The 5757-nt window shown below is 35.8% G+C and overlaps 1 protein-coding gene across 1 annotated transcript in view; it reads left to right on the top strand.

The window, feature by feature from the left end:
- LOC106872092 (glycine receptor subunit alpha-2) overlaps positions 1–5757 on the top strand; it is an 807169-nt gene that overhangs the window by 609639 nt on the left and 191773 nt on the right. The window lies entirely within an intron of this gene.

Raw genomic sequence — 5757 nt, 5'->3', positions numbered from 1 at the left:
GCTAAACACTTCGTCCAGCGCGCTAAAGATTCTGCCAGCTCGCCACCTTAATAATAATAATAATAATAATAATAATAATAATAATAATAATAATAATAATAATAATAATAATAATAAGAGAAGCCGGGGAACGAAGGATCAGCTCTTAACTGATAATCTAATTATCAGGAACTGCAAGAGAAGACATATAAACCTGGACATTGCATGGGTTAATTTGCAAATCATACGATATGATACCACACTGCTGGATAACAAGAACAATGGAAATGTGTGTAGTAGCAAAGAATATGAGAAGCCTTATATGGAATAGCATGAAATGCTGGAGAATGGAATTGACAGCAAGGAAGCAAGTTCTAGGTGAGGTAAAAAACCAAAGGAGGAATCTTTCAGAGGGACAGTGTTTCTCTATTGATATTTGTACTGAAAAGGGTCCCATTGAGTGAAATATTACAGAAAGCAAAGTTGGAGTGGGTAGAGGTAATGGAAAACTAAACCGCTTACTTTTCATGGACGATCTGAAGCAATTCACAAAAACTGAGGCCCAACTGGACAGTCTGTGCAGATTTCCTCCAATGATATTCAGATAGAGTCTGGACTCTGAAAATGTGCTACGATTGTGATGAAACAAGGAAAGCTTGCCAGGACAGAAGTCTTCCAAGTGGTGAAATGATGAAGGCAATTCAACCTCAATCCAGTTATAAATACCTGGGAATACTTAAAGCAGATAGAATCAAACACCACGACATGAAGGAAAAGACAAAAAGACAGTACCTGCGGTAAGTCAGAAAAATATTGATTCAAAGCTGAATACCAGATACATAATTTCTGTAATAAACTTGAGTGCAGTGGCAATAGTTCGGTATGGCATAGGAATCTTGAATTGGATAGAAGAGGAACTAAAGGATATGGACAGGATGTCAAGAAAGCTTCTAACGATGCATGGAGTCCATGATCCACGTGCAGACACTGATCGCCTATACATACATGAACACAGCAAATGGATGAAGGGGACTGATAAGTGTGGAAGACTGCTCGCGTATCCAACTCGAGAGTTTAATGAGATATCTAGCACAAAGTAAGGGAACCTTGCTAGTGACAGTTAGGACCGAGGGTGTATTGAGAGCAGAAAAAAAAAGAAGGAAAAAGTTTAAAAAAAGCACACGAAGACGAATTACGTAAGAAGGGACTGCAGAATAAATTCCATGTAGCCACAACAGAAGTTGCTGGAAGAAAATAGGTGGGATTGCCTTATGAAACGTACGCTGAAAATAGAGACAGAGAGCTCTAAGATTTTAACATTTGATATCTTATTTCGCGGTTTTATGTTGCAGATATTGTGCAGACAGCACATGTGAAAGATATCAAGTTTCTTTATATGTCTGTAGTAGGGAGTCCATGATTTTGTTCCATAAAAAAGTGTGCTCAAAATACAAGATTTGTATACACTTATTTTAGTTTTTAGACTGACATCGTGCTCATCCCACAAACGATGGGCAAATTTTCCAGTAGCGTTTGTAGCCTTAGATATTCTAACGTTGATTTCTTCATCAGAAGTACTCTTAAATTTTACTGTACTTCCAAGATATTTCAATGACCTGACACATTTGAGTGGCTTGTTGTTAATCATCACTTTTGAATCTTGAGTATGTTCTGCTCTAGGCTTTCGTTGGAATAAAACTTCAGCCTTCTTGGTGCTGATAATTAGTTCAAATGCAGGAGCTGCCACAGCAAACCTGTCGGCCGTTTCCTGAATTCCCTCAAATGTATAAGAAATCAAGGCGCAATCTTCAGCAAAGAGAAAGTAACGTAGAATCTCTTCCTTAGTCTTCTTTTTTTTATTTGAAACTTTACCCTTTCAGGTTTAGTACACCGCCTTCCGTGCAAAACTAGAATTTTACACCCATATGGTAATCTCTGAAATCATGTTGAAGCATCATTGAAGAGAATATGGGAAAATGTACAAGAGCTAAAACATAGACCTGTTTGGTTCCAGTGAAAAATTTATGTATATATATGTTGTATATATCTAATACACACACATGCACATACATACATACATACATACATATATACATACACACATACACATATACATACATACATACATACGTACGTACGTACATACATACATACATACATACACACATATATATACATACATACATACATACATACATACATACATACATTTTCGCGGATGCTTGTATGAGCGAGTGTGCACGCGCAATACAACTTGGGTGAGGGCATTTATGCATCCATATCTGTTAACGGTCATTTTTAATACTTTTCTCACTGTATTGCGTTTCCGTTTCTTTTTTGTATCTGTAATTTATTTTTGATCTATATAAATGAAACTATTTCCTTCGTTTTGCTGCTTTTCTTTCTACGCAATGAGAAGATACATTGGGGAACTGTTATTTTACCAAGTTGTATCTAATTGTCACTCGATGAGATACATCTGCACTACTGGATGCTCCTGAATGAGTTGTTAAGTGTTCCACTCGCGAGGAATCGATGCTAGATGTTTCGAAACAATTGTGATTCATAATAAAAATTCTAGTATATTCCATCTTCCGTCTGTTATTTACCATATACATAATGAACACTTTGAAAGTGACCGTGTTTTACCAGTAAGCTACCAGGTGTAAACCATTCGCTTTATTATCTAATAACCACAAACGATTTCCGGGAGGAAGGTACTTTAAGGTAGCATACCACGAAGATTGATAAGATAACTCTGGATATTTCGCTAAAGGATATACCTATACCAAGCTGGAAGGATTATATACGTGATCTTTTGGAGAAAACCAACCCATTTGTACGTAGAATGCCATGGAAAGCTTTCTTTTTTGACAGAGAGGTTAAATCAAGTGACAAACATGAACATGGGGACCTACTAAGGAAAGTATTCAAATCTAGAAGGAGCCCACCGACTAACCAACACCTAACCAGATTTGAAAAGGAATTATGTAGTATGGTTAAGAACGTGAAGTTCAGAAAATACCTTAGAAGGGGCAATATACATTAGCAGAAAATCAAAAAATTACTTGATTATTTCAAGGAAGCTTCAAAGATACTTGTACCAACAGACAAAGCAAGTAACATTTATATTGTTGATATTGAGTTATATACGACTATGATTATGAAGGAATTACACAGGAAATATTGACATGCTAGTAACGATACATTAAAAAGAATTAACAATACAGGGTTACAAATCATTAGAGATTTAGCTATAGATTATAGAACCGAGCCATGCGTCCCTAGATTATGCTTAAGTATCATAAATCAACTTTCATATTGACCCCTCAGTTAGATTGATTTGTCCCTCTAAATCTGATATAGGCATTATCAGTAAAGAACCATTGATAGGGTAATACCCGTCCTTAAATCTAAAATTAGATTAGCCCTCTGGTCAGATACCGAAGAGGTAGTTTGATGATTTAAGCATCTAGAAATTAGTAAGACTAGTAAATGTTTGCAACTAGATACAGAGACCTATTATGACGCAACCCGATCGTCCTTAATCAAGCCCTGATTTAAAGCATGAGAAATTCCGGTTTGTCCCGACGCGAAATAGATATGATACTTGTCACACGAGTCACTTAAGTAGATTTTGAAGATAGATTATGGAGTAGATTAGATAGGGAGAATGCTTTTGATATAGCAATGGGGTCATCTGACTCGGCACAGGTCACAGACCTAGTCGGAATATATATCCTTTCATTAATCCGGTTTTCCTTTCCGGAAGTAACAAGGGGTCTATATAGAGATTACGCTTTATTTTTTCTGGGTAAAGTACAACTAGAAAGGCATAGGAAAATTTTCTTTAGATTTATTTAAAATTAGGACTAAACATTATTATGGGAAAGGATTTTCGCAGAGTAAACTTTCTTGACGCTATCCTCTGTCTTGAAACTGGATTATTTGAACCATTTCATAAGCCAAATGATCATATATAGTACATACATGTAGCATCCAACCATCCACTCTCGATAATATGGGGATTAGTTTAGAATATTTATACTAGAATTTCTAGATTATCCGCTAATAATAAGAATTTGGAATTTCATGCAAATTATAATGCTTTTTTTAGCTAGGGCTATACCGTGAGAAAATTCAATATATACAAGAAGCAAACATGCACAACACTTGTGCATGCTTGTATTCCTCCAATAGTAATACACATTTTACACCATCACAACGTCACGGTAAGAGAACTCACTCAGATAGAGAATACAGGTCAGGAAGGATTGGTCAAGACAATGAACTACCGACAAAAACTCAGATACACATGGCAATAATCCAAATGTTCGTAACACTGTAAATTGTTCGAATCCTGTACAACACACTCGATCAAATAAGCCAAACAACAGATATAGAAATCAGGATGTCCTCTGGTTCAACTCAATTTTCGGTTCGCATGCTTCAACCAAGATCGGTGGAAAATGTTTGGCTGCTTTGGACAAATGTTTTTCTAAATCTAATCGATGTCATACTATTTTCAATCGGCACACCGTGAAGGTATCCTACGCTAACTCTGCTAATTTAGAGCAGCTTATGCACCACGTAAACAATAATAAAATGCGACAATAGTTCAATAACTAACCTACTGAATTTAGTGATCATAGCATCTAAATACCAACAAAGGAGCTGAAAACTGCAATGAAAAGCATCAGTTACGACCAAATTGTAATAGTAAAAATGCTTATGATATAGCTAACACGGTAACAACGTTGGAAAATGAAATCAGAACTGCCATATATACAAATAAATATGATAAATGCTCATCCAGTGAAAAATCAAACTGACCATTGATGAACAAATATTGTATATAAATGTACCGTGCACACAAAAGAAAGGCCGTATTTCTATATTGGGCAGACGGCTAATTCATTTAAGAATCGTTTTTGCAACCCTGTCACTCGCTTCAAGAGAATCGATAAGAGACATTCAACATTTTGGAGCCAATTTTGTATGGCGACAGCAGGAAGATAAAATTAAGTACAACATAACTTGGTCCATAGTAAAGCATGCAAAACTATACAATATCATTTGCAGCAGATGCCGACTCTGCTCCGATGAATCCCTATCTATTCTGTGGACAAATGAGAAGATCATTAACAGAATTTCTGAAAGGCTCTTAAGGAGCCTACACGGATGTAAATGTTATTTCAAAGAATGCAGTGGGAATGTATTTGAGTAACTGTTATCAGAATTTATTTTAAGTTATGGATGAATTAAGTTTAGATTTAGCCTCTAGATTCTTATAAAGACCAAGTAGATATTTAACTCACTTTCTGATTGCGAGTGCACCAAACCACAAGTGTGTCTATGCTTACATTTTAGTGGATATTTGTATGAGCGATTGTGCACGCGCCATGCAACTTGTGTAAGAGCATTTATGCATCTATATTTGTTAACAGTTATTTTTAATATCTTTCTCGTTGTATTGCATGTTCGTTTCTTTTTTGCTTCTCTGATTTTATTTTTGCTCTTCTATATAAATGAAGATATTTCCTTCGTTTTGTTGCTTTTCTTTCGACGATATGAGAAAATACATTGCAGAACTGTTATTTTAAAGAGTTGTATCTATTTATCACCCGACGAGATATATCCGCTCTGCTGGATGCTCCTGAACCACTTGTTAAGTATCCCACCCGTGAGGGATCGATTGCTAGATGTGTCTAAACCATGGTCGTGATTAATAATAAAAAATTATGTTCTATCTTCCGTCTTTCATTCGCCATATATATA

This window comes from Octopus bimaculoides, chromosome 13, assembly GCF_001194135.2.
Source record: "Octopus bimaculoides isolate UCB-OBI-ISO-001 chromosome 13, ASM119413v2, whole genome shotgun sequence".
In the NCBI taxonomy this organism is placed as follows: Eukaryota; Metazoa; Mollusca; class Cephalopoda; order Octopoda; family Octopodidae; genus Octopus; species Octopus bimaculoides.
The sequence above is the reverse complement of the archived record's forward strand: the minus strand, read 5'-3'. Positions and strand labels throughout refer to the sequence as shown.